This window comes from Microcebus murinus, chromosome 21 (assembly GCF_040939455.1).
Source record: "Microcebus murinus isolate Inina chromosome 21, M.murinus_Inina_mat1.0, whole genome shotgun sequence".
Classification (NCBI taxonomy): domain Eukaryota; kingdom Metazoa; phylum Chordata; class Mammalia; order Primates; family Cheirogaleidae; genus Microcebus; species Microcebus murinus.
Window position 1 is genome coordinate 41,198,903 of NC_134124.1, and position 15,549 is coordinate 41,214,451.

The window sequence follows — 15,549 nt, forward strand, 5'->3', positions numbered from 1 at the left end:
CAGGCCCGTCACTGTCCTCGGCCCCTGCCTGACCGGCTCCTTCCCACCCCGGCCCACATCACATGACCGTCACCGTCCTCTGCCCCTGCCTGACAGGCTCCTCACCGCCCGGCCCACCACCTCGGCCACTGCCTGACTCGCTCCCCCCCGGCTGGACAGGCCCGTCACTGTCCTGGGCCCCTGCCTGACCGGCTCCTTCCCGCCCGGCCTGTCACTGTCCTCGAACCCTGCCTGACCGGCTTCTCCGTTGCCTGGGCCTTCCAGGGACTTGGTGTGGACACTGCTTCCAGGAAGCCCTCCAGGAACCCGGCAGCAGGGCGGCCGCAGCAGTCTGGCGCAGGCATCGCTAAGTCGCCAGCCGGGGACCTGCCCCGCTGTGCCGCGGGGGCCCAGCCCAGTGTCTTCCCTGAGGCCCTGGGGCTGCCGCTCCCCGCAAGGGGAGAGCCGCGGAGGTGGGGACCGCCTCCGGATGGGGACGTACACGCAGCTCTCCACGTCGGATTCCGGGGCTCTCTGTCCTGCCCGAAGGCCCAGCTGGCCTGCGGGTCCTTAGAGTGGCAGAAACATCCTCAAACTGATATTGCGAGTCCGGTGGTTGTCTGCACTTTTGTGCTGGGCACCCCAGGGAGGCCCAGGGGCTGGCTGGACAACAGGGTCTGCTCGGGGGCTTTGGAGGAGCAACTGATGCCCTTTGGACTTTGTTAGCAGCGTCTGAGGTGTCTCTGAGCCCTGTGCCATGTCGGGGAGGAGGTGGGAGAGGCCGCGACCTGCGGTCTTGTTCCCGGGGTGGCACGGCATGTGGCTTCTTCCACAGGCTGCTTGGCCTGGGCTCCCTGCACCTGGGCCTTTGGAGGACGGGCCCTGTTCTTGCCAACGCTTCCTGCAGGGACCCAGAGCTGGGAGGTTGCGTCTCCCAGCCCTGGGTCGGGCAGAACCCCAGCGGGCCATGCCCACAACCTCTCTCAGCACGGGTCCCCCAGAAGGCTCCTTTGGGACCAGGATTCTCCTGCGGGTGACTTTTGAAAGTCTGGCTCATGGATGGAGGGGCACCAGGACTAGAGGAGCCGGAGGTGGAAGGGGGTGCCCATGCGAGGGGACATTTTCAGCCCAAGTCCCAGCTTCAGCCTGATCCCCCTGGGAGCCCCGGGGTGTACATCACACCTCCTGGTTGTCCCGCTCTGAGACAAGGAGCCGGGCTTCGCATTCCCACAGCAGCCAGTCGTGGGCTGAGGACACCTCAGGCGTTGGGAACTTCCAGGCTTCTCTTTGGATTACCATTTGGAGCTGCTTGGGAATTGTGCCGCCACACACACCTGAGTGCAGGTGTCTTCTGCACAGACTGCGGGCCTCGCTCTTCTGAATGCCACTGGCTCGCCACCCACCCACGGGTGAACCTGGTAAGGGTACTTTCTCTAAGGAGCAGACTCTGATCTGGGAGGGCTACCGGTGTTTCTGTTTGCTCGTTTCTTTCTTCCATTTCGGGAAAGTCTTCCTTACTGGGTTTGGAAATCTCCTATGCCTTTCCTCGCCTATTCTGTCAGCTTTCAAATTCTCTTTCAGTTCCCACCCTCACAGATGGATTAGGAAACTCTTTCCGGTGCACTCATTAGTGAAATGACCTCAATGAAGCTGGAATCCAATATCTAATCGCCGATTTTTAGCGAGTCCACACGCCAGGGTGGTTGGGGTCCAATGCAGCCCCGGCCAGGCCCAGGCCCCTTGGACTGGGCCACAGGAGGACACAGAGGAGGGTCCTGGCCCCCACGGTAGCGGTGCGGCCAGTTCTCCAAGGGCTTGGGCATTTACCAGAGGTAGGAGATGGAGGGGACTGATTTCTTCAGCGCTCCACAGACCAAGCCACCCCACCCCACCCATGGGACACATCCCGAGAGAGAGAGATGCCCCATACACTGGCTCCCCTCCCCCATGCGCTGTGCCCCAGCCCTGACCCGGGGGAATAGGCAGCAGCCCACCCACAGGGCGGGGGGCACAGCTGAAAGGGGTAGTGGGGGAGGGCGGCCCCTGGCTGGGGTCAAAGGGCGAGTGCCCCGCGCGTGCGCAGTCATTGGCTGCCGCGATGCGCTGGGGGTGGGGGGCGGGGAGGTGAAGGAGGTCAGGTGAGGAGAGGAGGGGGGCTGGAAGGGCTCCACCTCGGCGAGTCCAGCCGTGGAGGCGCATCTTGTGTGAGTGTGAGTGAGTGAGTGTGAGTATGAGTGTGTGTGTGTTGTCTGTGTGTCTGTCTGTGTGTGTGTGTAGAGAGACAGCCCCCCACCCCGGCCCGCCCCTCCCTGCCCACCCCGCCCATCACCCCCGTCCCTTGGAGCCCGCCGGACCTGGCCGGCAAACTCAACAGGCCCGGCCCGGCCTGGCCTGGCCCGGACCCCGCGGGGCCTGGGGCGGGAGGAGGCGGCGGGGAAGCGCAGAGAGGCTCGGCTTCTTGAGCGGGGCAGGGGCGCCCTCCGCCGTCCACGGCCACACCACCCCGAACGCGCCCGATCTCGTCTGATCTCGGAAGCTAAGCAGGGTCGGGCCTGGGAATACCGGGTGCCGTAGGCTGCTTCTTTTTTTTTTTGGCCTCTTGTTCTGTCCCCTTTCTGGGAGCACCGCGGAGTCCCGGGCTGGGGGTCACCCCCACCCTCAGCGCCCGCCGCGGTGCCTGGCGCCCCAGCCCGCACCATGGGGCCTCCTCTTGTCCCGAGCCGCAACACCGCCGCCACGCGGCAGCATGCGTGGCATCTGGACTGTCAGGTCTCAGACCAAAAGTCTGCTCTGTGGGAACCGACACACTGGAGGAAACCTTGAGAGTCTGAGAGGGGATGCAGTTGCAGAAGAAGGCCGGGATGTCATTTTGAGGGATTATGTGACCAGTACTCGTCCCGTTGCTTTTGGGATTCTATGGGCTACACGTAGGAATCTTTGGTGGTGGCACCTGATGTTGGAGGATCCGGAGTCACACCCAGACCTGCTCCACAGGCCTCCTTTTACTTTTCTCTTCGGATTCATTATTTTTAAAAAGTGTCTCTTATCTCTATTATTGCATTTTCTTTTCTCTCTCTTTTCAAGCAGATGATGGGAGTACAAGTATTAAGGTGACATGTGTTGCCCGTGGCCCCCTCCCCCTGTGTTCTTATTCATTTACCTCTCATGTTGTTCCAGCGTATTGTGGGGGCACCAAAGTTAAGGTCGGGTACATCGCCCTCTCCCCGCCTCCCCCCTCGGGTCAGAGATTCAAGTGCGCCCATCCCCCAGTGGGTGCGCACCCACCCCATTCCTAATGGATGTGTATGCCCATCCCCTCCCCACGCCCGCCCGACACCCACCCGATGAAGGTGATTCCTCTGTGTCCACTTAGGTGTCCATCGGTTCGTACCAATTTGCCGGTGAACGCGAGCACGTGGTGCTCGTGTGTCCATTCTTGGGATACTTGGCTTACTGGAACGGGTTCCAGCTCTGGCCAGGAGAACCACGAGAGGTGCCCTCTCACCGCTGCTCCTCACAGCCGAATAGCACTCCGTGGTGTCCACGCGCCACATTTTCTTTACGCACTCGTGGGTCGATGGGCACTCGGGTCGCTTCCAGGTCTTTGCGATTGTGACTTGTGCCCTGACTCTAACCCTAACCCTTACCCAGCCCGTCTCCTCCTCGGCCCCTGCCTGACTGACTCCTTCCCGCCCAGCCTGTTACCTGTCACCTGTCACCGTCCTCGGCCCCTGCCTGACGGGGCTCCTCTGTCGCCTGGGCCTTCCAAGGGCTTGGTGTGGACGCTGGTTCCAGGACGCCCTCCCAGGAACCCGGTAGCAGGGCGGCCGCAGCGTCTCGCGCAACCCAACCATCCGCCTGCCGCCCTTGATAAGTGGCCTGCAGGGGACGTGCTCCGGCTGTGCCGCGGGGGCCCAGCCTGGTGTCTTCTCTGAGGCCCTGCAGCTGCCCCTCCCCGCAAGGGGAGAGCCACGGAGGTGAGGACCGCCTCCTCACGGGGACGTACACCCAGCTCTCCACGTCGGATTCCGGGGCTCTCTGTCCTGCCAGAAGGCCCAGCTGGCCTGCGGGTCCTTAGAGTGGCAAAAACATCCGAAAACTGAGATTGAGGGTCCGGTGGGTGTCTGCACTTTTGTGCTGGGCACCCTAGGGAGGCCCGGGGGCTGGCTGGACAACGGGGTCTGCTGGGCGGGGGGGGGTTTGGAGGAGCAACTGATGCCCTTTGCACTTTGGGTAGCAAGTGTCTGAGGTGTCTCTGATCCCTGCACCATGTGGGGGGGGAGGAGGAGGAGGAGGAGGAGGAGGAGCGGGGGGCCGTGACCTGCAGTCCTGTTCCCGGGGTGGCACGGCATGTGGCTTCTTCCACGGGCTGCTTGGCCTGGGCTCCCTGCACCTGGGCCTTTGGAGGACTGGCCCTGTGCTTGCCAACACTTTCCTGCAGGGACCCAGAGCTGGGAGGTTGCATCTCTCAGCCCTGGGTTGGGCAGAGCCCCAGCGGGCCATGCCCACAACCTCTCTCAGCACGGGTCCCCCAGAAGGCTCCTTTGGGACCAGGATTCTCTTGCGGGTGACTCTTTAAGGTCTGGCCCCTGGATGGAGGGGCACCAGGAGTAGAGGAGCAGGAAGGGGAAGGGGGTGGCCATGCGAGGGGACACTTTCAGGCCAAGTCCCAGCTTCAGCCTGATCCTCCTGGGAACCCCGCTCTGAGACAAGGAGCCAGGCTTCACATTCCCACAGCAGCCAGTCGTGGGCTGAGGACACCTGGGGCGTTGGGAACTCCCTGGCTTCTCCTTGGTTTAACATCTGGAGCTGCTTGGGAATTGTGCCGCCACACACACCCGAGTGCAGGTGTCTTCTGCACAGACTGCGGGCCTCGCTCTTCTGAACGCCGCTAGCTCGCCACCCACCCACGGGTGAACCCGGTCAGGGTACTTTCTCTAAGGGGCAGACTCTGATCCGGGCGGGCTACCGGTGTTTCTATTTGCTTGTTTCTTTCTTCCATTTCGGGAAAGGCTTCCTTACTGGGTGTGGAAATCTCCTATGCCTTTCCTCGCCTATTCTGTCAGCTTTAAAATTCTCTTTCAGTTGCCACCCTCACAGATGGATTAGGAAACTCTTTCCGGTGCACTCATTAGTGAAATGACCTCAATGAAGCTGGAATCCAATATCTAATCGCCGATTTTTAGCGAGTCCACATGCCAGGGTGGTCGGGGTCCAATGCAGCCCCGGCCAGGCCCAGGCCCCTTGGACTGGGCCACAGGAGGACACAGAGGAGGGTCCCGGCCACCACAGTAGTGGTGCGGGCAGTTCTCCAAGGGCTTGGGCGTTTTCCAGAGGTAGGAGATGGAGGGGACTGATTTCTTCAGCGCCCCACAAACCACGCCACCCCACCCCACCCCACCCATGGGACACATCCCGAGAAAGAGAGAGAGAGAGAGAGAGAGAGAGAGAGAGAGAGAGAGAGAGAGAGACATGCCCCATACACTCCCTCCCCTCCCCCATGCGCTGTGCCCCAGCCCTGGCCCAGGGGAAAAGGCGGCCGCCTGGCCACAGGGTGAGGGGCGCAGCTGAAAGGGGTTGTGGGGGAGGGCGATCCCTGGCTGGGGTCAAGGGCGAGCGACCCGCTCGCCCATGCGCAGTAAGCAGCGGTGGGGCGCTGGGGGTGGTGGGCTGGGAGGTGAAGGAGGCCAGGCGAGGATAGGAGGGGGGCTGGAAGGGCTCCACCTTGGCGGGTCCAGCCGTGGAGGCACATCTTGTGTGAGTGTGAGTGAGTTAGTGTGAGTGTGAGTGTGTGTGTGTGTGTGTGTGTGTATAGAGAGACAGCCCCCAACCCCGGCCCGCCACTCCCTGCCCACCCCGCCCCGCCCCGCCTGTCACCCCCGTCCCTCGGAGCCCTCTGGACCCAGCCGGCGAACTCAACAGGCCCGGCCCCGCACGGGACCTGGGGCAGGAGGAGGTGCGGGGAAGCCCAGAGAGGCTCGTCTTCTTGAGCAGGGCAGGGGCGCCCTCCGCCATCTATGGCCACACCACCCTGAACGCGCCCGATCTCGTCTGATCTCGGAAGCCAAGCAGGCTCGGGCCTGGTTAGTACTTGGATGGGAGATCGCCTGGGAATACCGGGTGCCGTAGGCTTGTATCTTATTTTATTTTTTTTTTTTTGCCTCTTGTTCTGTCCCCATTCGGAGAGCGCGGCGGCAGTCTGGGGGGCGGGGGGTCACCCCCACCCTCAGCGCCCGCCACGGTGCCTGGCGCCCCAGCCCGCTCCGTGGGGCCTCCTCTTGCCCCAAGCCGCAGCACCGCCGCCACGCGGCAGCAGGCGTGGCACCTGGACTGTCGGGCCTCAGACCAAGGGTCTGGGCTGTGGGAACCGACACGCTGGAGGAAACCTTGAGAGTCTGAGAGGGGAGGCAGTTGCAGAAGAAGGCCGGGATGTCATTTTGAGGGAGTTGTGACCAGAACTCGTCCCGTTGATTTTGGCGTTCTATGGGCTACACGTAGGAATCTTTGGTGGTGGCACCAGATGTTGGGGGATGCACAGTCACACCCAGACGTGCTCGACAGGCCTCCTTTTACTTTTCTTTTCGGAGTCATTTTTTTTTAAACAAAATGCCTCTTGGCCCGGCGTGCTGGCTCACGCCTGTAATCCTAGCACTCTGGGAGGCCGAGGTGGGCGGATTGCTCGAGGTCAGGAGTTCGAAACCAGCCTGAGCAAGAGCGAGACCCCATCTCTACTATAAATAGAAAGAAATTCATTGGCCAACTAATATATATCTATACAAAAAAAAAAATTAGCCGGGCATGGTGGCGCATGCCTGTAGTCCCAGCTACTTGGGAGGCTGAGGCAGCAGGATTGCTTGAGCCCAGGAGATTGAGGTTGCTGTGAGCTAGGCTGACGCCATGGCACTCACTCTAGCCAGGGCAACAAAGCGAGACTCTGTCTCCAAAAAAAAAAAAATGCCTCTTACCTCCCCATTATTGCATTTCCTTTTCTCTCTCTTTTCAAGCAGATTATGGGAGTACAAGTATTAAGGTTCCATGTATTGCCCGTGCCCCCCTCCCCCCTGTTGTCTTATTTATCTCTCATGCTTTAGCAGCGTATGGTGGGGGTACCAATGTTAAGGTCGGGTACATTGCCCTCTCCCCGCCTGCCCCCTCTGGTCAGAGCTTCAAGTGCGCCCATCCCCCAGTCGGTGCGCACCCACCCCATTCCTCATGGGTGTGTATGCCCATCCCCTCCCCCCACCCGCCCGACCCCCACCCGATGAAGGTGATTCCTCTACGTCCACTCAGGTGTCCGTGGGTTCCTACCAATTTGCCGGTGAGCACGCGCACGTGGTGCTCCTGTGTCCATTCTTGGGATACTTGGCTTACTGGAACGGGTTCCAGCTCCGGCCAGGAGAACACGAGAGGTGCCCTCTCACCGCCGTTTCTCATAGCCGAATAGCACTCCGTGGTGTCCACGCGCCACATTTTATGAATCCACTCGTGGATCGATGGGCACTCGGGTCGCTTCCACATCTTTGCAATGGTGAATTGTGCCGCCACAGACACCCGAGCGCAGGTGTCTTCTGCGTAGGCTGCGGGCCTGGCTCTTCTGAATGCCGCTAGCTCGGGACCCACGGGTGAACCTGGTCAGGGTACTTGCTCTAAGGAGCAGACTCTGATCCGGGCGGGCTACCGGTGTTTCTGTTTGCTCGTTTCTTTCTTCCATTTCGGGAAAGGCTTCCTTACTGGGTGTGGAAATCTCCTATGCCTTTCCTCGCCTCTTCTGTCAGCTTTAAAATTCTCTTTCAGTTGCCACCCTCACAAACGTCTCAGGAACGTCTTCACGGTGCCTTCGTTAGTGAAATGACCCTCAATGAAGCTGGAACCAAATCTCTAATCGCCCATTTTTAGCAAGTCCACAGCCCAGGGTGGTTGGGGTCCAATCCAGCCCCGGCCAGGCCCAGGCCCCTTGGACTGGGCCACAGGAGGACACAGAGTAGGGTCCCGGCCCCCACGGCAGCGGGTGCCGGCAGTTCTGCAAGGGCTTGGGGGGTTTCCACAGGTAGGAGATGGAGGGGACTGATGTCTTCAGCGCCCCCAAACCACCCCACCCATGGCACACATCCCGAGAGACGCCCCTACACTCGCTCCCCTCCCCTATGCGCTGTGCCCCGGCCCCGGTCCGGGGCGGATAGGCGGCAGCCCACACGCAGGGCGGGGGCGCAGCTGAAAGGGGTTGTGCTGGAGGGCGGCCCCTGGGGCCAAAGGCGACCGCCCGCGCATGCGCAGTCAGCAGCGGCGCACTGGGGTTGGGGGCGGGTAGGTGAGGGAGGCGAGGCCAGGAGAGGAGGGCGGCTGGAGGTCTCCACCTTGGCGGGTCCAGCCGTGGAGGCTGGAGGCGCATCTGGTGTGTGTCCGTGTGTGTGTGTGTGTGTGTGTGTGTGTGTGTGTGTGTGTGTGTGTGTGTGTGAAGACAGCCCCCCACCCCGCCGAGCCCACCACGCCCCGCACCCCAGCCCCGTGGAGACCTCGGGACCCGGCCAGCGAACTCAACCAGCCCGGCCCGGCCCCGAGTGGGTCAGCGCCGGCGCGGGGCCTGGGGCGGGAGGAGGCGCGGGGAAGCGCAGAGACGCTCGGCTTCTTGAGCCGGGCTGGGGCGCCCTCCGCCGTCTAGGGCCACACCACCCTGAACGCGCCCGATCTCGTCTGATCTCGGAAGCCAAGCAGGCTCGGGCCTGGTTAGTACTTGGATGGGAGACCGCCTGGGAATACCGGGTGCCGTAGGCTTGTATCTTATTTTATTTTTTTTTTTTTTGCCTCTTGTTCTGTCCCCATTCGGAGAGCGCGGCGGCAGTCTGGGGGGCGGGGGGTCACCCCCACCCTCAGCGCCCGCCACGGTGCCTGGCGCCCCAGCCCGCTCCGTGGGGCCTCCTCTTGCCCCAAGCCGCAGCACCGCCGCCACGAGGCAGCAGGCGTGGCACCTGGACTGTCGGGCCTCAGACCAAGGGTCTGGGCTGTGGGAACCGACACGCTGGAGGAAACCTTGAGAGTCTGAGAGGGGAGGCAGTTGCAGAAGAAGGCCGGGATGTCATTTTGAGGGAGTTGTGACCAGAACTCGTCCCGTTGATTTTGGCGTTCTATGGGCTACACGTAGGAATCTTTGGTGGTGGCACCGGATGTTGGGGGATGCACAGTCACACCCAGACGTGCTCGACAGGCCTCCTTTTACTTTTCTTTTCGGAGTCATTTTTTTTTAAACAAAATGCCTCTTGGCCCGGCGTGCTGGCTCACGCCTGTAATCCTAGCACTCTGGGAGGCCGAGGTGGGCGGATTGCTCGAGGTCAGGAGTTCGAAACCAGCCTGAGCAAGAGCGAGACCCCATCTCTACTATAAATAGAAAGAAATTCATTGGCCAACTAATATATATCTATACAAAAAAAAAAATTAGCCGGGCATGGTGGCGCATGCCTGTAGTCCCAGCTACTTGGGAGGCTGAGGCAGCAGGATTGCTTGAGCCCAGGAGATTGAGGTTGCTGTGAGCTAGGCTGACGCCATGGCACTCACTCTAGCCAGGGCAACAAAGCGAGACTCTGTCTCCAAAAAAAAAAAAATGCCTCTTACCTCCCCATTATTGCATTTCCTTTTCTCTCTCTTTTCAAGCAGATTATGGGAGTACAAGTATTAAGGTTCCATGTATTGCCCGTGCCCCCCTCCCCCCTGTTGTCTTATTTATCTCTCATGCTTTAGCAGCGTATGGTGGGGGTACCAATGTTAAGGTCGGGTACATTGCCCTCTCCCCGCCTGCCCCCTCTGGTCAGAGCTTCAAGTGCGCCCATCCCCCAGTCGGTGCGCACCCACCCCATTCCTCATGGGTGTGTATGCCCATCCCCTCCCCCCACCCGCCCGACCCCCACCCGATGAAGGTGATTCCTCTACGTCCACTCAGGTGTCCGTGGGTTCCTACCAATTTGCCGGTGAGCACGCGCACGTGGTGCTCCTGTGTTCATTCTTGGGATACTTGGCTTACTGGAACGGGTTCCAGCTCCGGCCAGGAGAACACGAGAGGTGCCCTCTCACCGCCGTTTCTCATAGCCGAATAGCACTCCGTGGTGTCCACGCGCCACATTTTATGAATCCACTCGTGGATCGATGGGCACTCGGGTCGCTTCCACATCTTTGCAATGGTGAATTGTGCCGCCACAGACACCCGAGCGCAGGTGTCTTCTGCGTAGGCTGCGGGCCTGGCTCTTCTGAATGCCGCTAGCTCGGGACCCACGGGTGAACCTGGTCAGGGTACTTGCTCTAAGGAGCAGACTCTGATCCGGGCGGGCTACCGGTGTTTCTGTTTGCTCGTTTCTTTCTTCCATTTCGGGAAAGGCTTCCTTACTGGGTGTGGAAATCTCCTATGCCTTTCCTCGCCTCTTCTGTCAGCTTTAAAATTCTCTTTCAGTTGCCACCCTCACAAACGTCTCAGGAACGTCTTCACGGTGCCTTCGTTAGTGAAATGACCCTCAATGAAGCTGGAACCAAATCTCTAATCGCCCATTTTTAGCAAGTCCACAGCCCAGGGTGGTTGGGGTCCAATCCAGCCCCGGCCAGGCCCAGGCCCCTTGGACTGGGCCACAGGAGGACACAGAGTAGGGTCCCGGCCCCCACGGCAGCGGGTGCCGGCAGTTCTGCAAGGGCTTGGGGGGTTTCCACAGGTAGGAGATGGAGGGGACTGATGTCTTCAGCGCCCCCAAACCACCCCACCCATGGCACACATCCCGAGAGACGCCCCTACACTCGCTCCCCTCCCCTATGCGCTGTGCCCCGGCCCCGGTCCCGGGCGGATAGGCGGCAGCCCACACGCAGGGCGGGGGCGCAGCTGAAAGGGGTTGTGCTGGAGGGCGGCCCCTGGGGCCAAAGGCGACCGCCCGCGCATGCGCAGTCAGCAGCGGCGCACTGGGGTTGGGGGCGGGTAGGTGAGGGAGGCGAGGCCAGGAGAGGAGGGCGGCTGGAGGTCTCCACCTTGGCGGGTCCAGCCGTGGAGGCTGGAGGCGCATCTGGTGTGTGTTCGTGTGTGTGTGTGTGTGAAGACAGCCCCCCACCCCGCCGAGCCCACCACGCCCCGCACCCCAGCCCCGTGGAGACCTCGGGACCCGGCCAGCGAACTCAACCAGCCCGGCCCGGCCCCGAGTGGGTCAGCGCCGGCGCGGGGCCTGGGGCGGGAGGAGGCGCGGGGAAGCGCAGAGACGCTCGGCTTCTTGAGCCGGGCTGGGGCGCCCTCCGCCGTCTAGGGCCACACCACCCTGAACGCGCCCGATCTCGTCTGATCTCGGAAGCCAAGCAGGCTCGGGCCTGGTTAGTACTTGGATGGGAGACCGCCTGGGAATACCGGGTGCCGTAGGCTTGTATCTTATTTTATTTTTTTTTTTTTTGCCTCTTGTTCTGTCCCCATTCGGAGAGCGCGGCGGCAGTCTGGGGGGCGGGGGGTCACCCCCACCCTCAGCGCCCGCCACGGTGCCTGGCGCCCCAGCCCGCTCCGTGGGGCCTCCTCTTGCCCCAAGCCGCAGCACCGCCGCCACGAGGCAGCAGGCGTGGCACCTGGACTGTCGGGCCTCAGACCAAGGGTCTGGGCTGTGGGAACCGACACGCTGGAGGAAACCTTGAGAGTCTGAGAGGGGAGGCAGTTGCAGAAGAAGGCCGGGATGTCATTTTGAGGGAGTTGTGACCAGAACTCGTCCCGTTGATTTTGGCGTTCTATGGGCTACACGTAGGAATCTTTGGTGGTGGCACCGGATGTTGGGGGATGCACAGTCACACCCAGACGTGCTCGACAGGCCTCCTTTTACTTTTCTTTTCGGAGTCATTTTTTTTTAAACAAAATGCCTCTTGGCCCGGCGTGCTGGCTCACGCCTGTAATCCTAGCACTCTGGGAGGCCGAGGTGGGCGGATTGCTCGAGGTCAGGAGTTCGAAACCAGCCTGAGCAAGAGCGAGACCCCATCTCTACTATAAATAGAAAGAAATTCATTGGCCAACTAATATATATCTATACAAAAAAAAAAATTAGCCGGGCATGGTGGCGCATGCCTGTAGTCCCAGCTACTTGGGAGGCTGAGGCAGCAGGATTGCTTGAGCCCAGGAGATTGAGGTTGCTGTGAGCTAGGCTGACGCCATGGCACTCACTCTAGCCAGGGCAACAAAGCGAGACTCTGTCTCCAAAAAAAAAAAATGCCTCTTACCTCCCCATTATTGCATTTCCTTTTCTCTCTCTTTTCAAGCAGATTATGGGAGTACAAGTATTAAGGTTCCATGTATTGCCCGTGCCCCCCTCCCCCCTGTTGTCTTATTTATCTCTCATGCTTTAGCAGCGTATGGTGGGGGTACCAATGTTAAGGTCGGGTACATTGCCCTCTCCCCGCCTGCCCCCTCTGGTCAGAGCTTCAAGTGCGCCCATCCCCCAGTCGGTGCGCACCCACCCCATTCCTCATGGGTGTGTATGCCCATCCCCTCCCCCCACCCGCCCGACCCCCACCCGATGAAGGTGATTCCTCTACGTCCACTCAGGTGTCCGTGGGTTCCTACCAATTTGCCGGTGAGCACGCGCACGTGGTGCTCCTGTGTCCATTCTTGGGATACTTGGCTTACTGGAACGGGTTCCAGCTCCGGCCAGGAGAACACGAGAGGTGCCCTCTCACCGCCGTTTCTCATAGCCGAATAGCACTCCGTGGTGTCCACGCGCCACATTTTATGAATCCACTCGTGGATCGATGGGCACTCGGGTCGCTTCCACATCTTTGCAATGGTGAATTGTGCCGCCACAGACACCCGAGCGCAGGTGTCTTCTGCGTAGGCTGCGGGCCTGGCTCTTCTGAATGCCGCTAGCTCGGGACCCACGGGTGAACCTGGTCAGGGTACTTGCTCTAAGGAGCAGACTCTGATCCGGGCGGGCTACCGGTGTTTCTGTTTGCTCGTTTCTTTCTTCCATTTCGGGAAAGGCTTCCTTACTGGGTGTGGAAATCTCCTATGCCTTTCCTCGCCTCTTCTGTCAGCTTTAAAATTCTCTTTCAGTTGCCACCCTCACAAACGTCTCAGGAACGTCTTCACGGTGCCTTCGTTAGTGAAATGACCCTCAATGAAGCTGGAACCAAATCTCTAATCGCCCATTTTTAGCAAGTCCACAGCCCAGGGTGGTTGGGGTCCAATCCAGCCCCGGCCAGGCCCAGGCCCCTTGGACTGGGCCACAGGAGGACACAGAGTAGGGTCCCGGCCCCCACGGCAGCGGGTGCCGGCAGTTCTGCAAGGGCTTGGGGGGTTTCCACAGGTAGGAGATGGAGGGGACTGATGTCTTCAGCGCCCCCAAACCACCCCACCCATGGCACACATCCCGAGAGACGCCCCTACACTCGCTCCCCTCCCCTATGCGCTGTGCCCCGGCCCCGGTCCCGGGCGGATAGGCGGCAGCCCACACGCAGGGCGGGGGCGCAGCTGAAAGGGGTTGTGCTGGAGGGCGGCCCCTGGGGCCAAAGGCGACCGCCCGCGCATGCGCAGTCAGCAGCGGCGCACTGGGGTTGGGGGCGGGTAGGTGAGGGAGGCGAGGCCAGGAGAGGAGGGCGGCTGGAGGTCTCCACCTTGGCGGGTCCAGCCGTGGAGGCTGGAGGCGCATCTGGTGTGTGTTCGTGTGTGTGTGTGTGTGAAGACAGCCCCCCACCCCGCCGAGCCCACCACGCCCCGCACCCCAGCCCCGTGGAGACCTCGGGACCCGGCCAGCGAACTCAACCAGCCCGGCCCGGCCCCGAGTGGGTCAGCGCCGGCGCGGGGCCTGGGGCGGGAGGAGGCGCGGGGAAGCGCAGAGACGCTCGGCTTCTTGAGCCGGGCTGGGGCGCCCTCCGCCGTCTAGGGCCACACCACCCTGAACGCGCCCGATCTCGTCTGATCTCGGAAGCCAAGCAGGCTCGGGCCTGGTTAGTACTTGGATGGGAGACCGCCTGGGAATACCGGGTGCCGTAGGCTTGTATCTTATTTTATTTTTTTTTTTTTTGCCTCTTGTTCTGTCCCCATTCGGAGAGCGCGGCGGCAGTCTGGGGGGCGGGGGGTCACCCCCACCCTCAGCGCCCGCCACGGTGCCTGGCGCCCCAGCCCGCTCCGTGGGGCCTCCTCTTGCCCCAAGCCGCAGCACCGCCGCCACGAGGCAGCAGGCGTGGCACCTGGACTGTCGGGCCTCAGACCAAGGGTCTGGGCTGTGGGAACCGACACGCTGGAGGAAACCTTGAGAGTCTGAGAGGGGAGGCAGTTGCAGAAGAAGGCCGGGATGTCATTTTGAGGGAGTTGTGACCAGAACTCGTCCCGTTGATTTTGGCGTTCTATGGGCTACACGTAGGAATCTTTGGTGGTGGCACCGGATGTTGGGGGATGCACAGTCACACCCAGACGTGCTCGACAGGCCTCCTTTTACTTTTCTTTTCGGAGTCATTTTTTTTTAAACAAAATGCCTCTTGGCCCGGCGTGCTGGCTCACGCCTGTAATCCTAGCACTCTGGGAGGCCGAGGTGGGCGGATTGCTCGAGGTCAGGAGTTCGAAACCAGCCTGAGCAAGAGCGAGACCCCATCTCTACTATAAATAGAAAGAAATTCATTGGCCAACTAATATATATCTATACAAAAAAAAAAATTAGCCGGGCATGGTGGCGCATGCCTGTAGTCCCAGCTACTTGGGAGGCTGAGGCAGCAGGATTGCTTGAGCCCAGGAGATTGAGGTTGCTGTGAGCTAGGCTGACGCCATGGCACTCACTCTAGCCAGGGCAACAAAGCGAGACTCTGTCTCCAAAAAAAAAAAATGCCTCTTACCTCCCCATTATTGCATTTCCTTTTCTCTCTCTTTTCAAGCAGATTATGGGAGTACAAGTATTAAGGTTCCATGTATTGCCCGTGCCCCCCTCCCCCCTGTTGTCTTATTTATCTCTCATGCTTTAGCAGCGTATGGTGGGGGTACCAATGTTAAGGTCGGGTACATTGCCCTCTCCCCGCCTGCCCCCTCTGGTCAGAGCTTCAAGTGCGCCCATCCCCCAGTCGGTGCGCACCCACCCCATTCCTCATGGGTGTGTATGCCCATCCCCTCCCCCCACCCGCCCGACCCCCACCCGATGAAGGTGATTCCTCTACGTCCACTCAGGTGTCCGTGGGTTCCTACCAATTTGCCGGTGAGCACGCGCACGTGGTGCTCCTGTGTCCATTCTTGGGATACTTGGCTTACTGGAACGGGTTCCAGCTCCGGCCAGGAGAACACGAGAGGTGCCCTCTCACCGCCGTTTCTCATAGCCGAATAGCACTCCGTGGTGTCCACGCGCCACATTTTATGAATCCACTCGTGGATCGATGGGCACTCGGGTCGCTTCCACATCTTTGCAATGGTGAATTGTGCCGCCACAGACACCCGAGCGCAGGTGTCTTCTGCGTAGGCTGCGGGCCTGGCTCTTCTGAATGCCGCTAGCTCGGGACCCACGGGTGAACCTGGTCAGGGTACTTGCTCTAAGGAGCAGACTCTGATCCGGGCGGGCTACCGGTGTTTCTGTTTGCTCGTTTCTTTCTTCCATTTCGGGAAAG

The 15,549-nt window shown here is 60.8% G+C and overlaps 4 non-coding genes across 4 annotated transcripts; all 4 read left to right on the forward strand.

Moving 5' to 3' along the window:
• The first annotated feature begins 5,992 nt into the window (after positions 1 to 5,992).
• On the forward strand, positions 5,993 to 6,111 carry LOC142863230 (5S ribosomal RNA). Its single transcript, XR_012914124.1, has one exon. It is a non-coding gene; the product is annotated as a 5S ribosomal RNA (ribosomal RNA).
• A 2,521-nt stretch (positions 6,112 to 8,632) lies between these two features.
• Positions 8,633 to 8,751, forward strand: LOC142863384 (5S ribosomal RNA). The gene has a single exon (XR_012914159.1). It is a non-coding gene; the product is annotated as a 5S ribosomal RNA (ribosomal RNA).
• Positions 8,752 to 11,237: 2,486 nt separating this feature from the next.
• Positions 11,238 to 11,356, forward strand: LOC142863385 (5S ribosomal RNA). The gene has a single exon (XR_012914160.1). It is a non-coding gene; the product is annotated as a 5S ribosomal RNA (ribosomal RNA).
• A 2,485-nt stretch (positions 11,357 to 13,841) lies between these two features.
• Positions 13,842 to 13,960, forward strand: LOC142863386 (5S ribosomal RNA). Its single transcript, XR_012914161.1, has one exon. It is a non-coding gene; the product is annotated as a 5S ribosomal RNA (ribosomal RNA).
• The last annotated feature ends 1,589 nt before the right edge of the window (positions 13,961 to 15,549 follow it).